General features: G+C 38.3%; 1 protein-coding gene across 6 annotated transcripts in view; it reads left to right on the top strand.

Moving 5' to 3' along the window:
• The window catches only part of ZBTB20 (zinc finger and BTB domain containing 20), an 853,596-nt gene that overhangs the window by 405,974 nt on the left and 429,774 nt on the right, over positions 1 to 17,848 (top strand). Inside the window, exon 1 of one of the 6 annotated variants that reach the window (XM_014546957.1) lies at positions 11,123 to 11,132. The exons of the other annotated variants lie outside the window; for them this stretch is intronic. The gene's annotated coding sequence lies outside the window, so the exon portion shown is untranslated. Of the gene's footprint in view, positions 1 to 11,122; positions 11,133 to 17,848 lie in introns of those variants that run through there. 6 annotated transcript variants of the gene reach the window in all.

Below are 17,848 nucleotides of genomic sequence, written 5' to 3'. Positions count from 1 at the left end.
ACTCACCAACCGTGAACCCTGCTTCTGGTTGAGTAGTGCTCCCCCTGTGGGAGCACACTGACCACCAGGGGGCAGCTCCTGCATTGAGCATCTGTCTGCCCCTTAGTGGTCAGTGAGCATCATAGCGACCAGTCAGTCATTCCACCATTAGGTCGGTTTGCATATTAACCTTTTATTATATAGGATTTAAAAGGCATAAAAGAAATGGAACCTCAAAAGTAGGTCTAATTGTTAAGACTGACCAGAGACATTTAGAAAGAAGGTGCATTTCCCTTCAATATTTAAAGCCTGGCATTGTAAACTCTGAAAAAGGCATTATTTCTCAGACTGTAATCCAGATTCTGATGGCTGTTCTGTGCCCCCAAACCAGCTCCTCTTTTGGAGCCTGCTAAAAGGAGCTGCTGCCCAGGAAGGGGTGCCTAGGAGCTGGAGGAGTCCCCAGGGACTGCCCCAGTTTGTCTTAGAACAAATGCCTCAGCAGAACTTGGGCCAGGATAGTTCTGTAGACCTCACCTTGAGTTTTGGAACTTAATCTGCATGTGCTCAGTTCTGGAATATGTAGAAAACACACATTCTGGGTTAGGAAAATTTTACTTCCCCACAGTGACATCACCATCATAAATTACCACATTTAGGGTTGTAGAAAACAGAGGAGCCCATGCGTCAATCCAGACCAGTCTCTGTTGCTAATTCTCACTTTTCCCTTTCTTCTGAAGAAAAGGAAATTGCCCCAACACCCTAAATTAATGTCCCTTGACTATAATAAAATCAGGCCAAGCATACAATTTTAAAACCTAAGGAAGAGGTCCAAATTGGGGGCTGGAGGAAATGGAGAGGAAATGAAAGGAGGGATTTACACTTTACATGGTCTGCTAGGACAAGACTAATTCTTAGTCTTCTTGGATTTGTAGCCTACTTGTCTATCATATATTCTATATCTATATATAAATCCTATACATAAATACTTATGAATACCTGATCATTAAATTAGCAGGTTATATACCATGACTAGGGTGGCCAACTCATCTTGGCTAGACCAGAATTTTCCCTATTTTAACATTGAAAGTCCCACATCCCAGGAATCTCCTCAATCTCAGATAGTCCAAGGTAGCTGGTTACCTTAACCATGATGGATACTCACAAGACATATTGATTTAATAGTTGCAGTATCTATTTCATCTAAAATTTTATGAGGCTTCCATATTTATTGAAAAAAAGCTGCTGTTGGGAACGCTTTTTTATAACATTTATATACTAAAGCATTTCACCTTCATAAAGAGAGTTGAATGAAGAGATGTGTGGACTTTTGTGCACTAAATATCTAGAACTTCAAGCAGCACTATTCTGGAAAGTAGTCTCAGATTCAGTACTCAGCATCAGCTTTTACCCCCCGTGTTCAGGAAATGATTTTTGAACTGAAATCTTCCATAGAGACAAGAGAGGAATCCATATGTTAGTTGGCATGATTTTCATCACCTAACATCTGATAATCATGTCAGACCAGCATTCTTTAATACTGACTGATCCCTGCCAGAACTTTTAACTTCTCTATCCTTTGCTTTGGAGTTTTTCTCCTTTTATAGCCAGACACTGTGCTAAGAACTGGGGATACAAGGTGGATAAAACATGGTCCTTAACAATGAGTTTTTCATTTTAATCTATAAAAGAGACAAGTTGCAAGAATGCATTTTATATAGCATATGTCTAATTGCGGCAATTGCTTTATTCACTGAGATTAGTTAACACTATCACAAAGCTTAGACAAAGAGAATAGCACTTATAATGTTGTTCTACTTTGTTTCATGAATCAATTTGTTCATTTGTTTAATGAACGTTGATTGAAGCTCTTCTATCTGTTCATCAATTTTCTGAACACTATGGGCACAAAGATGAGTTATACTTTACAAAACAAAAAGTAAGAAAAGATACTTTACTCCTTCACCACATGGGAAGTCCTCAAGCACAGATTGCCACGTCGGCATGCCATGCCAGTCCCGTCACCAGGACCAGTTGGGCTGGGAAAACTTCTCTGTACACTCAAAGGAGACATTATTTTTAGTTAACTGATTTCACTTTACTTCTCCCAAGCTCTACCATGTAGCTGGGTGCCTCAGGGACAATCCAGAGTAGCCACTACACCATGCAGAATAAAGCTTTTCCATTTAAAGTTCATGTGACTAGGATAAGATTTATAAGCACTGAAACACTTTACTTCTCCATTTATTCATTTCATTTAATATCTATCAACCACCTATCCTATAATGTTTCAAACATTGTTCTTATTCTGGGGAATATAGTGAGAAATTAAACACAGTCCCCTATAAAACTTACTTTACAGTGGAAGGAAACAGAGCCAATAATTAAGTAAACACAAAATATGCCATTTTAAATAATGATAAAAGGTGGGAGGAAGATAATGCAGAGAAGGGGGTAGAATACAGGGATAGATGATAGATAAAGTGCTGTGTGAAATAGATATGTAGGGGAGGTCTCACTGAGCAGGAGACATTTTAGCAAATATTTAAATAATGAGAAGAAGCTAAATATTTGGTGATTAGGATGAAGAAGTTTAAGACAGAAGGAATAGATATTGTAAAGTAAATTAAGAACAATTTGAAATATTCCAAGAGTAAGAAGAAATGTATGGCTTAAGTGGAGTGAAGCAAGCATGATCATGTAGCTAGATAGGGACTGGGTTGCATAGGCCATGGTAAGGACCAACAGGAAGCAATTAGAAGGTTTTAAAGGGGGCTGTGATCTAATTTATAGATTAAAATACATCTGTGGCTACTCCATGGAGAATAGACTAAAGGGATCAAGGGTAGAACAGGAAGATCAGATAGGAGTTATTGTGGTTGCCCAGTATTAGATGGGCAATGGCAGTGAAGGAGAGGAAAAGTGGCTCAATTCTGAATAATTTGAAGATAATTTTAAGGCAATATCTGACGAATTTGACATGGTGTAGATTAGAAAGAGAAACATCAGGTGCAATGAGTCCTATGTGTTTGGCTTGAGTAACTGGATGAATGTTAATATCAGTAACTCAGTGGAGTTGGGAGCTATGGGGGATATGGAGGGAAGAGCAGGTGTAGAGGAAGAGATAATTATGAAGTAACTAGTGGCCTGGTGCACGAATTTGTGCACATTGAAAGGAAATTAATTAAAAGAAATATTTTAATATTGGTATTCGCCCTTTCTCTATAATAGAAGTGTCAACCAAATTCATGATCAACAATGACAGATCAAAACACACGTGTGTGATTGGCGCCAGCGAGAGATTTATATATAGAGAGAGAAACTTGCTTAATTAGAACTTCTTTCAGTGAAGCACCCCAACTTCTCTTTCAGGTAATTGTCAGCAACACAGCAGTAAATATCAACATGAAGCAGATTATTATTGTAGATCATGCAGGGAGAACAAAGGGTAAAATATTTAACTGCAGCAGTGTTTGACTATATTCTGCGCAGTGAGAAAACTTGAAGTCATTTTCAAGGTCAACCATTTCTTAAGTCTTTTCAGTAGGGTCAAGTTTCTAAGCTTTCTAAATCTCTGTTTTCTGGCTAATGAAAAGAAAAAAGGATTACACCGAGTCTCCTATCTACCTACTCCAGGACTTCTGTGAGGATCAAATGAGATGAGGCATGGGAAAACACTTCACAGACATTTGGTTAAAGTGTAAAATGTTTCCACCTGGCTATATAGCAAGTGTGTTCCTGGGCTGAAGAAACTCCAAGGAGGCTAGTCACTAGGGAGAGGAAGCCGGGCATTGCTACATGAAGTCATTAGCCAGCACCCACAGCCACCATTTCTGGGCTGAGTTGGGCTGTGGGCCACATTTTGCGTCAGGGGGTCTCAGCAGCATTGGCTGAGATTTGGTGGGCTGTAGCTCTGGGGTGGTGGCGGGGCCTGTGTCCCACTTGGGGGAGGCCGAGTATTGCTTTGTGGGCGCCAGGTCCTCTTGCTGTTTCTCTGTAAATAGCCAGTGAGTGTCACAGCAGCTCCTGCATTCAGTGTCTACCCCCTAGTGGTCAGTGCACGTCATAGCGACTGGTTGGACGGTCAGACACAGCATATTAGCCTTTTATATAGATAGATTTGGGGGCATATTGACTTTGAGATTCTTATCCAAGTGAAGAAATTGAGTAGGCATTTGGATTTATCACTCAGCAGCTCAGAGAAGGAACTGGGGCTAGAGATGTAAGCTTTTTTCTTTTTAATTTCTACATATGTATTTTCTATAATATGTATGCCTACAAAGTACAAGGAATGTACTCTGAGCAGTGTTTGGAGGTAAAAACGAATACCCTCTGTTATCTGATGATGAGTGTACAAATGCTACTTTATTCATTCTGCTGTATTCAGAAAGTCCTGGATGTCTATATCAAAGAGGTACCAACAAAGCCATGTGGACACTTCCTGAAGATAGATATATATTAGAGGCCCAGTGCACGACATTCGTACACTAGGGGTGTGGGGGTTCCTCAGCCCGACCTGCACCCTCTCCAATCCGGGAGTTTCTGTCTTTGCAGTCATATGAGCAAATTGTCTGAGACCCCAACTCAGTTTACTTTGTTGCTCACAGAATAATAGAGGCATTTTTTTTCTTTGCTTCATTGGTGGAGATTTCCTGGAAGTTTTAGGATATCTTCCCTTTAATTTTTCCTAGACACTCTGATTTTACTTATCCCCCTTTGCTTTCTCTCCATCCCCCACTGGAACAGTAACTTGCTCCAGGCTCACTTTGCTCTAGTGTCTAGGAGATCTGCCACCAGAACTACGACTCCCAGCATTCCTGGTGCTCCCTGCACTCTGGGCTTCCACTTCTGGTCCTGGGGCTGCCACCAGAACTACTATTCCCAGAATTTCTGGTGCTCCCTGTGCTCTTGGTTTTCCCTTCCTGCTCTGTCTCTGTCCCATGGCCTCCCACTCTGCCAAGTCCTCTAAGCCGCCAGCTCTCCCTCTCTGCTCTCCGTCTGGTGGCTTGGGGAGCCAAGTTCCCCTAGCCGCTCCACTCTCCGCCGGCTCTCCCACTCTGCTTTCCGCCCGGCAGCTTGGAGGTCACTGGGAGTGACCGAGGGAGCCACGTCCCCCCAAGCCTCTGGCTCTCCTGCTCTGCTCTCCACCCGGTGGCTTGGTGGGAGAGACCGAGGAAGCCACGTCTCCCCAAGCCACTGGCTCTTCTGCTCTGCTTTCCGCTTGGCACCTGTGTATGCAAATTAACCCATCAGCTTTGTTGGGTTAATTTGCATATTCACTCCTGATTGGCTGGTGAGCGTAGCGGAGGGATGGTCAATTTACATGTTTCTCTTTTATTAGATAGGATGGTTTATGATCCCACTGAGATGTAAGCAAACATGATTATTATTTCTATCATGAAATAAGACAGAAGAGAAAATGCATTGTTAATGTGAGTAGAATCAGTGTGAGTTAGAAGAAGGAGGTAAAACTTGAACCCAATTTTGGAAGGGAGGTTTTAAACAAGCATTAAGGAAAGGCAGATCATCCAAGATAGGGAGAAGTTAGGAACTGACATAAAAGACATAAATTAAGACTCTCTTTGCAGGGCACCAAGTATGGAGAACAAGGATACTGACATGGCCCAAGCAGAATTTTTGTGTTGGGAAGTTAAGGGAGATGAATTTTTTTTAGTTGAACTTACCCAGTAGCACATTGGTCCTCATCTCTGGGATATTTTACTATCAATTTTGGAGCTTAAAAAATGTGGATGCCTGTGTATCACTTCTGGAAAGTTAATTCCATAGGTCTTGGAAGGGCCCTGGAATTTATTTGGTTTATTTTACAGGGAGCTTGTTCCAGAACACACCTCCTTCCAAAAACTGATTATGTACTAGGGTTAATTGTCCTATTGGACTCCTAGGTAGAGTTGTCTCTAGTCACTATTCTAGTGTGGGCTCCCAGGCTGGTTCTTCTTGTTAGTTTTAACTATATTGCCTCAAACACTTAAGATTTTTTAAAGCAATACATACTATCTATAAAACAGAAGAGGAAAGATTCCTAAAGACAAAATTCCTATAGAAAGTCATTTTTAGGCCTTTAAGGAAGGAAGCTTGGTGTAAATGAATATTTTAAGTAATATTTTGCTATAAAATAAATATGCTTTCATTATGGAAAAATTAAAAATAAATAAAAATTATTTTAAATTCCCCTGCCCCAAAACAACCACTTTCATTGTTTTCATACATATTTTCCAGTCTCTTTCCACTGTATACACATCTATCATTTCTTAAACAATATTTAACTTAGCAATATTTACTTAAACAATAGATCAATCTTTGCATATTGTTGGTTAGTATGTCTTTTCATTTAACTATATTCCAAAAACATTTCTTTATGCCATTAAGAAGCATTCAAAATATGATTTTTAACGACTGCATAGTATTCCAATAAATGGATGTGCTACTATTTATCAACCCTCTATTATCAGTTTTCAGTTTTTCACAATTTTATGGGATGCCATGATAAACACTCTTGCTTCTAAATCTTTGTGTAGATCTTGATTATTTCCTTTATTTAAGTTCCTAGACATGAAATTTCTGGTCAAATAATATTCATATCTTTTTAAGTTTTTGATGCATAATGCTAAGGTGCTCTCCAGAGAGCCGTGCCAATTTTATTCTTCCTGGTAACATGTTAACGTTTCCTTCCAAAACAAACTTGATATAAAGCTTGCCCTTACTCTTCTCCAAGTCCTATCTGGTCCACCAGTTATAGCTGACTCATATAACTCAAGGTTATAGTAATGGAAACATTGTAGATTATTTATGCTGCAAATGAAACAGTTTGAAGCATATAATTTGGCATTGGGATTGGAATGTGTTTCTGCCTTGTGCCCGCTTTCTGCAAGCATTCCATTTATCTTGGGGGGGGGTTGAGAGAGAGAGAGAGAGAGAGAGAGAGAGAGAAGGAGGAAGAGGGGGAGGAAGAGAAAGAGGAGGAGGAGGACGATGAGGAGGAGGAGGAGGAGAAGGAGAGGGAGAGTGGGTGGGTGGAAAGAAAGAAGGAAGGGGAAAAGAAAGAAAAAAAGGAAAGGAAGGAGGGAGCCAAGGAGGAGGGAGAAGGAGCAAAGGGAGGGAAGTGGGGGAGGGAGGGAGAAAAGGTATTTCTTTATTTGGACTGATTGACCACTCACAATATGCTAGGCACTGAATTGAACATGCAAGAGATATGAGTGCTGCCTTCTGAAGCCCCACAGTTCTATGTGCCATGATTCATAAGGCACAATATGAATACCGGGATCCTAGGACAATCCCCTATTGTTAAAGTGCTTGAACCGTATGGTGCAGGCAATGTACAGGACACCTGTGATCCACATTTGCAGCTGGCTTTTGTATGTCTTAATATCTATAGATTCTAGAAGTTGACATTTGGGTCTATGTTTCAACTCTAGAATAATATTGAAAACTCAAGGAATTCATGCAGGGATAAAGGCAGATAAATGGTAAGCTAGAAAGTGGTGATGGTGATGAGGAGAGAAAAAATCTACTCATTCCCACTTTTCCTACTCTGTCCACCCCCACCCCCACCCCCAGGGAAGTCTGTGTCACTGTTAGAAGGCCAGTTCCTCCATCTGGTAGCTTTGAGTAGCTGAGGTTTTAAAAATGCTTAGGGGAGGGTATAGCATGAATGTACTGACTATTTTCTTGTATGACAATGGGACAGTATCTGAAATTGGGCCTCTCATGAATAATCAGAAAGGTTGTGGTGGACCTGCAGTATTGGAATACTGTAGTGCAGCTTGTCACACTTCCAGGAGGTGTGATGGGGGATGGGAACTGCTTGATTGTGGATTAAAGAAGCTGGAGTCCCTATCCCACTGCTTGGATAGGAAAGACTTTCTGACAGTTACTTGTTTAGCTAAAACTGGCATTAATTAGAGGGACAATTGTAACAGTTACATAAAAATTCCAAATAGCCCTTCTGAATAGATATGCACACATTTAGAAAATGCATAACAAATGACATATAGTGAAAATGTAAACAAGCCGTTTAATAACATTTTAATGCTTGATTCTGATCTCTTAATTAAAATGTGCATAAAAGAAAACAATGGTGGAACATCTGTGTGTGTTATGGGGATAGCGGGATTTATGCTGCACCCTGGGCTTTTTTGTTCCCTTCTCAGTATGTGTGAACGTGGGAAGGTTTCCTCTTTGAGGCAAGGTTACCCTTACCCTTTGGAGACCCAGAGAGTCTGTGTTCCCACCCACCTTCTCTTGGCTGTGGTTGTCTCCCCTTTTCTTTCCTCTTGTATTAAATACTGTATGGCTTGTTCTCTGCAAAATTAAACTGCTCTCATCATTTGATCTGAAAACCACTCTTCACTCCACCCCTATAACCTGAAACCCTGACCTAACCCTGACTCACCCTCCTTATCTCAGCAGATGTCCACAGCATTACCTAATGTTTTTGGACTGAGTGAATGATCTCAAAAAGCCTTGGGGAAAGCATGGGCCTTTGTGTCTGTGACCTTGCAGTAGTTATTACTCAGCTGGACACTATGGGTTTTAGATGTTAAAGACAGAAATTCCACTCACCGTTGCTGGTGATTTTTTTTAAAAATTCTTATTCATTTGGAGGATGTATTTCTGAGTTTCATTTTGCCCAATTGTTAAAATGAGAGCACCAGCAATCATGAAAGTCGAGGTTATTAAGTGCTTTGAGATCTTCCAGTGAAAATGTTACATCATAATATGCTTTTATTTTTATCATTATTTCAAACATACCTGATCACCAAAAAGTTTGCCTTTGATTAAACCAGCATATGAAGTACCTCATATCTTCTTTTACTCCCAGGAGAGTTCTGTACTTTTATTGCTGAGAGTATTACAGATGTCCCCCGGTTCCCCCGTTGCCCCCCTCCACTCAGCTCCCACTCCACCCCAGGCCTTTACTACACTATTGTCTGTGTCCATGGGCTATGCATATGTGCCTATTCTTTCTTTGATTAATCTCTTCCTGTCCATCCTCCCCCATCCCTCTGAGATCTGGCAGAGATATGGAAGCATGGAACAGAGTGACATAATTTAATGGCCTCTTTATGAGGGGGACATCTCTGGGACTATCTCTAATCCTAAAAATGTTTCTGTAAAATATGTGATTTTATTGTTCATTTCACAGGTGCTGCTTAAATCTTTATTATTAATAAGTGGACAACCTGAGATTCAACTCAAGTCAACTTTTCTCTCTCCAAGCTATAATCTATCCAGAGTATTAGGCCCTGTCCCATGATGGCTCCCATTTCCTGTAGCCAGTAGTTATAAGGTGTTCTGAAAGAGTTAAGTAAAATGTAACCTTGTTTGTGACAAGTGTCTGAAACTTGTTTTTATAACTTGGATTCAATTCACAAATCAAGAGTAATTATCAATATGTCACAAATCAAGAGCTGCGTGGATGGATCAGTGTGATTTCTGTACCTTGGTTTATGGATGTGGAATGCCCTGGGGAGTTTCACAAACCCACATGGCATCTCTAGCACTGGGTTCTGTGTGAGCTGCACAGAGTATACAACTTCTGTATGTTCTGTGTCGGAATAGCTCACAACTAGTGACTATCTGAGGAAATTTGTATAAAATTACCTTATCATATGTAGACATAGTTTCTTTTCTGAATCTGTTCTTAGCATATGAATTGCAGGTGGAATACCAATTTTTGGTTCTGGCTTTTATTTTTCATAGAGGCTGGTTTTTGGAAGTGTTGTCCCTAAAGATGAAGAATAGAGCGGTGGTTCTTCTTTCCTTTTGCTATTCTCCCTTTGCCTTCTCATGCCTCTGTTTCCCATCTGATTCAGTTTTATAAGTTTGCTATAACCCTTTGATAAAAAAAACATAAAATGTTCAGACTAGAAGTTATTAGGACTTTAAATTCCATAAGACTACCCTTGGGGTTATTTTTGGCCTGAATTTTGCATATTTCAGTTTTCTAGTTCAGGATACAGGCTGTACACTGGGGATGTGTAAGTTACACCTGTTCCACTCCCCTTTCTTCTTTTCTCAGTCTGAGAGAATCTCTGCTTTAGGCTTGTGATACATCCTGAAACAGACCAGTTGTTAGATTCATGTGATGGTTAGGCTGTGGTGGCGGTGGGATTTCCTGGGACATTCAGATGTGTATAAAGGAAAATATCATGATCTGGTTGGGGAAACATGGGCCTTGGAGTAGCCCAGGAGCTCACCTTTTCTTCTTACTAGCTGTGTAGCTCTGGGTGACTTATCTTAGCAAGCCTTGGATTTTTCATCTGTAAAATGGACATGAAGAATAATGCCTACTTTCTATTGTGCAGAATGAGGTAGCACATGTAAAATATTTAGAGCAGTGCCTGGCCCTCAGTGAATGTTGATTGCTTACATTTCATGCAGTAAAGAAAGGAAAACATAGGAAAGAGTGGAAATTAGAAGATGATACTGGGTTTGAGAAAAAACCCATTTCAATTCAGCATAGCAGAAAGAGTGTTTGTCGAGAAAGCAGGGACCTGGGTTCTGCTTCCAGCTCTGCCACAAGTAAAATGTTTGCTCTTAGCCTCGCAGTGTCTGTTTCCTCATCTTTGAAATGACTGAGTTGGAATGCATGATCTCTATTTAGTCATATAGTTTTTGCCTTCAGAAGGTTTTTCTCCTTCCCAGATAGTCACATAAGTCAGCAGTGTGTAAGTCTCAGAGGCCAACAGCCAAATATCATAGACAGGCCCATTGTTAAGATGCGCTTTTCCCTGTGCAACTGTTTACATGTTACATTTATGGTTTTTGTATATTTGTCATGTGTCTGAGTATTTATGCACCTGCCTGCTTGTTAAAGCATGAACACTAGCATGCATTCATACATTTTTGTGGGTATGTGTGTTTATATATAACCTATATATATATATATACAGTATGTGTGTATGTATATAAATATATGTCTCTGTGTATGAGAAACAGATGTACTGTAGGCAGATAAATATAGATTCTAATAGAAGCAAAGCATATAAATATAGACATTATATAGAGTGAAAGCAAACAGATCGGCACCATTTCATTAGTGCTTGTGGTCTTTGTAACAGAATAGTTGAAAACCAGTGACTGACATTGAAAATATTGATTGAATGACACTGTCAGATCAGAAGGCATGGTGTAAGGTAAGAAAATAACCTTTCGACTTTGAGAAATAATTAACAGGAATATATATTAAGTTCAATTATTTGATTCATGAAAGCTTTCAGATGATATGTAGTATGATGTACAGATATTTTGCCCTCCATAAACATACTACCAGATAACAAAAAGTAATACACAGAAGAATACCTGTTCCAGTCCTGAGATAGGACTTGACAAAGAAGACAAAATGACTTTTATTTACAGGCTGGGATTGGCAGTTCTTTCCTCATTGTAGGTGTGGACAGATGAATTGGATTCATTCTACATTACTTTTTACAAGCCCAGTGAAGTCTTTAAGGAAACCCTCCTGAAAGAAGTGTCCTGAAGCACAAGGCCAAAGTCACCATTTTTAAGTTATTTTTGTGAGTGTGCTGTGTGAGTAAAACTGGGCTTCCATCTGCTACTTTCGTGTCACTGTTCTCACCAGTCAAAATAATTGGTGGTGAGATTTTGCTTTATTTTGTTTTGTTTTAGTGAGGAAGGTATTGTGAGTTAATTTCAGCAGGTTCAAGTTAAATGTGTCAGTGCTTTTTAATGTTGCAAGTTATATCTTGGTCACTTTCATAAACACTATATGACAAGAAAGAGTAGTTCCATGTATCCCCCAAATCTTATCTGTTTCTCTAAACAGATTGCATCTCTTGTTCAGCTTTGTTGCAAGAGCACCCCAGGAAGCTAAAATTTGTAGAAAGCTCCTGAAATTGTGCAGATACAAAGTCCGCTTTTGCCTAATTCCAGAAAACTGCCAAAGTTGTTGTTGTTGCTTTTTCTGTTGTTTAGATTACTATTGCTTTTCCTTGTAAAGATGAGAAAAGGAGACCAGGAAGATGTTCAGTTCTCTCCTCTTTTGTGCTTCTTTGAACCTTATTAGTGTTTCTTTCTTCCTGCTCCCAATCAAGTTTAGACTTGAGGAAGAGAAGGTGGTAAGGACAAAGCAATAGGACTATTAGAAGTTGTGGGATAAATTAGTGCTGCCTAAAGAACTGTGAATTCTTCCTTTCAAATGTGCTTGCTTGCTATTACTTTGTTGTTAAGTTCTTCAGCAAATTATTATTTTAAACATTATTTTTAAAAGTGTCCCAATGGCCCTAGCCAGTTTCACTCAATGGATAGAGCAACGGCCCATGGACTGAAGGGTCCCGGGTTTGATTCCAATCAAGGCGTGTACCTCAGTTGGAGGTTCAATATTGCCCTGCTCAGGTCATGTGCCAGAGGCAACCAATCAATGTGTCTTTCTCATGTTGATGTTTCTCTCTGTGTGCGTCTCTCTATTCCTCCAACCCCCTCTAAATATCAATGGAAAAAATATCTTCGGGTGAGGATTAACATAAAAAGAAAAAAATGCCCCAGTGATCTTAAGAATAGTATACAGACACACACACACACATGCGCATGCACACACACACAAGCCCACTTAATAAAGTTTTAGTAAAAGATTTATTCCAAAAAATTGTATTGTATGAGGAAATGGACTATACTTTCCATTTTACAAATTATTTTGAAAGAATGTTCCATAGCAATGTATAAGCTAGTAAGCTAAAACACTTCAAACTATAGACTTTTCAAAACTGTTGCTATTTACCTGATGAGTTCTAATGTTATCTTCAACAAATGTTAATTTATACGATTATTATAAGTAATTATTTGCCAAATTAATATAGTAAAACTTCTTTATCATTATACACACACACACACATACACACACACAATCTAGACTTAAATCAGTATGACCTATTTATCTTAAATATTTTAGGATTAAAATTATCAGGGAAGTTATGCACACACACACATTCCTCTTCTCTTGTTCTTTGTTTCTTTTCTTTTCTCCTGCCTTAACATATTTACTGTTTAGTATTTTGTCAAGTACTTTATAGTAATTACTAAAAATATTTGCAAGGAGAAAAATATTGTATACACACATACACACACATACACATAGACAAATATACACACATACACACATATTAATTTGTTAATATATGAATCATTTGATTTTATGTGCATTATATTTTTAAACTTTTATTTAGTATAAATCTTTTAAAGGAATTTTTATCAACACTCATGTATCTGATCTGATTTAAAAGTTCCTGTGAGATTGTACATTTCCTTATCTATGTGACAAAGAACATTTTCCAAATATTCCTTTAGAAAACAGGAACTTATCAGAGCCAAGAACAAAGTAAGAACCTGTTTCTCTCTAGGAGTCATTTACCCTTCCCACTTCTACCAGAGCATGCGGTGACTCTCATTATTGGCATGGAAAATTTTTTTCTTGTTAGATTGCTTCATATTCTGCTCTGGCTTTGTGGTATATTACAGAACGTGGGGCCTGGGAAAACATGATCCTGATCCTCACCTGCCCAACTTTTTAATTAGTTCTGTGTCCTTAAGAAGGTTAGCTAATGGCTCTGTAACTAGGTTGCTAATCTATGAAATTTAGGCCAAATTACTTCACAGGGGTTAGTATTAACTGGTATAATATTAATGAAGTATATGGCATGTAATATGTACTCAATAAATGCTATTTTTTTCTGGCCTATTAACTTTAACTTATGTCTATGATTTCCTCCTCGTATCCCTCCTCACCACTGCATGGCATAGGAAAATACTGTACCCATTAGACATTATAGCCAATGCTAGAAAAATAGGAGCAAGGGGTTTTAAAAATTATTATCTAATATGCACCCTAAGGATGGGTCTTTGAAGAAGGAGATATTAAGGAAACCAATATGAATTCCTGTCTCCTGTAATTGCAATGTTTTCTAGTCAACAGGAGTGGGAGAATTTTCAACAAAGTGTTGCTGAAATTCTATTTGCATCAGTAAAGTGGAATGAAATATCCATCCAAATGGTGGGTATTAAGCGATTTAAAATAATAGAATGCCCTTCCATTGGCTATTTATATACCAAGTTAATATCCTTCATTCCACAGTGGATGTTGCTCACCTTAGTTTACTGTGGATTAGGCTTCTTAATAAGCACCTACAATTTTTTAGGGAAAAGTGTGTGCTCAGAATTCAGATGTCATTGGAATTACTGAATAGTTACTGTATATTTTGTTTTTTAAGGAATAGGGAGAAAAAAGTACCGCTCACTCTAAGACAGTGGTTCTCAACCTTCCTAATGCCGCGACCCTTTAATACAGTTCCTCATGTTGTGGTGACCCCAATTTCATTGTTACAAATTGAACATAATTAAAGCATAGTGATTAATCACAAAACAATATGTAATTATATATGTGTTTTCTGATGGTCTTAGGCAACCCCTGTGAAAGGGCCGTTCGACCCCCAAAGGGTCGTGACCCACAGGTTGAGAACCGCTGCTCTAAGATAATCTGGAGCTGTGTTTCAGCCTAGAGTTGATCATTTTAGATGAATTATAAATCCCATAGGAGTCAAGGTTTAGAAGGGAAACAGTGACACAGTCTTAATGACATGGATTGGGGCAGCCAAGTCCCTGTTACAAGTTCTCTTTTAACTTCCTCACCCTTCACTTTCTGCATAACTGCAATTTTACTGTGCAACTCTTTCTGACTTTTTTGGAATTGAGTTTGGCCTGTATCATCAAGCTACATTATGTCACTAGGATTTCTCTGTATCTCCTCTGGCTATGCCATTGTTAGTCTCACAATAGTTGTATCTATAGAATGGAAAGAAAGCAAATGGAAAAGCAAAGTGACCTGGTGTAATGAGAATGGGGGGCCTGGAGATCCTGACCCTTTGCTCTCATCTGTGAGAAGACTCCTGTGTCACTAGGCCCCAGTCTGCTAACTGACAGTGCAGAGGTCTAGACAATGGTCAACCTCTGTTTCCCTCAGGTTGTAAGTATCTTGTTGTAGTTTTCTTTATTTTTTTAAAATTTAAATATATACCATAGGCCTATTTATTGTATAACGCTAAATTTAATCTTTTTCTTCTTTTATGATTTTTGAGGATCTCAAAGCACATTAACAAGAAAATTATTTTTATGAGGAGGAGTAATAAATAGAAATGGGAGAAACTGATGAAAAGTGAGAGAAAGGTACAAATTTGAGGTCAGGAATGGGCAAACAGGAGGTAGAAACAGGAAAAGTGATTCTCCTCACACATCCAAAGAATGTGAGGAGGAAGGACAAGAGGAGAAAGAGACTTGGATTAAAGATAAAAAATTAGGTAGAAGATAGCTCTGAGGTGAACATTTTACATGACATAAGGATTCCTTATTTTATAAAAAAAATCTTTTGAAAAAATTCCTTATCTTATAAAAAAATCTATGGTATTTAAAATGAGACTCAATTTATACAACTTTCACTTATGTTATGTTGTGGAGAAATGATTTGTGAGCTTTAAATACTAGTCCTCAATCTGTCCCAAAATATATACCCTTGTGAAAATTACCTTCTGAACTTCAGAATATTCATTTATAAAATGAGGCTAGGCAAGTTCTCAATCACTTTTAAAAATCTATGAAATGAAAAAGCACTTGGATGGTCTTGTTGACATGCTGCTATGATTCTTTTTTTTTTCTTTTCTTTTGATGCAATGATTCTTATTGAAGAAAGTTGCTGAAATTGATTGGATTATAACAATGACCAATTTTTTGAAGGTTTTGACTGAAATGTACTTGCTTCTATAGAGTTAGCAAGATGATAGCGCCACTTTGTAAAATACTACTATGGCTACCCATTGCAGAACTTGCTTTCAGCTGAATTTTCAACTGGCATTTTTTGAGAAATTATACTTGCAACTCTTTCTCTAAAGGTCGTATTCTCCAATTAACTGAAAGATGGCATTTATGATTTTCTAATCCAGAATTTTTTTCTCATAAAACTCCTGTTTAACCAAGAAAATGAAAATCATTAAGTTCTTGGTTGCTCTTCTACTAATTTAAATTTGCATAACCTAATCAAAACTTAACCTGCCTTGCTTTTTAACAAAAAGCTATATTCTTCCCCATTACTAAATGGCTACATTCTTAGTCTTTTTGTAAAGATGAATTATGTTGATATCCCATGACTTTTCCTTTAGAATGTGTCCAGGAAAATGAAAATGGACTTTACTATGCCAAAGACTGAAATGAAAATAGTACAAAAAAGACTGGTTGACATGAACACAAAACTTAGCTGATGATATCAGTATTATAATTTTATTTAAGCCTTTTTCCTAATAAAATGGAACTTAGGTAAACTGATCCCCAAACAACTGATACTTCCTCTCTACCATGATTTTGTGTCTACAGCCTAAGTCCAGCCTACAATTTCCTGTGAACAACTAGAATATATTTTTCTGAGGCTTTTCTACAGAAATGTGTATCCCGTAATCATTTTACTGTTTCAACAAATATTTGCTGAGCATAGAGAATGTGCCAAGCACTGTGGTACGTGTTATGTCTAAACCATAGGGCACATAGCCAATTGGTCATTAAAGCATTACTGACACATGGGTGGAGTAGGCATCTTTTTAATATTTTCTGAACTAAAATGGGTGAAAAGACATCTTGGATGACCAGAAATGAAACCCTAGATTCTTGTTATTTCTTGTAACTGACCTCCTGTGATTTTACCAGTCACCATTTTACAAACCCACACCTGGGAAGGAAACAAGCTCCCTGTCTTGCTCTCTAGCTGGATGCTAATAACTCCTATTTCTCTTCCTCATCTCAGTGGTTGTTTTCAGCCATAGGAGGGCACTCAGGTACAGGAAGGTCCTGTGCACAGCAGCAGAATCACCTTGACCTATGGAACTGGGTACATGGCATGGAAAGCACTGAGCAGCCTCGGGGAACTGGAAATGTCTATAATCACCCAGATAAAAAGTTAAGATTTAAGTGTTCTCCATAGGCATAATTTAAGAAGTTATTTAAAGTTCTCTTACAAATATTGTTTATTAGTTTAGAATCTTTCCCAATTTTCTCTATCATTATCTTATATTGGGCTATTCTGTGTAAAGAAATAATTTGTGGCATTTCTTCTTTCAAGGTAAGATAGTGACCTATTCAAATATTTCTAGATTAATTCTTTGTGCATTTTTAAAGGAGATGGGTAAAATAGGGCATATTGTTCTTTGCCCTGATGTGTGCCTTGCAAAATAATAATTGTGACTTGGTAAACTAGTTGGACCATAGCATTGGCTCTTACAGGTACACATTTATAAATGTATAGAGAGAATGATTATATGGAGAAGTCTGACAGGTTAGTGGAATTACTATCAAGTAATTTGACACATTAGTATTTTCAGACATTCACCTGCCAGTAATCCTTATTAGATATAAGATTGGAATATTGGGGTCACTAGCTCAAGCCCATTTATCTGAGACCTGAACAATAACAAGAAATCAGAACTAAAGGGAATGAATGAAACTATTCCAGACATTAGAATTGTTTCTACAAATGAGCTCCTTCTCTCTCCCCTCTGTTCTTCCTTTTTCCTCTCCATGTTTTTCTCTTTCTTCTTTTTCCTCCCTCCCCCTCCCACTCCTTTCCTTTCAGTGTTCTGAATTCATTAGATGGCATAGTGTAAATCAATAGTAAATGCTAACCGCCTACTCTGCACTCAGTTACACAACATCACATAACCAGTACCCAGAGACAAAAAGGGAAAAAGCACACACAGCCTTTACATTCAAACGCTCTTGCATAATTTTACTTTTCCACAGCCAAAAAGGAAAAAAAAAAGGAAATAACAGATGGGAAAACTTACAGGTTTTTTTCCTCCTTTTC

This window comes from Myotis brandtii, unplaced genomic scaffold, assembly GCF_000412655.1.
Source record: "Myotis brandtii unplaced genomic scaffold, ASM41265v1 scaffold46, whole genome shotgun sequence".
Classification (NCBI taxonomy): Eukaryota; Metazoa; Chordata; class Mammalia; order Chiroptera; family Vespertilionidae; genus Myotis; species Myotis brandtii.
Note: the sequence above shows the minus strand (reverse complement) of the source record. Positions and strands in the feature narration are given on the sequence as shown.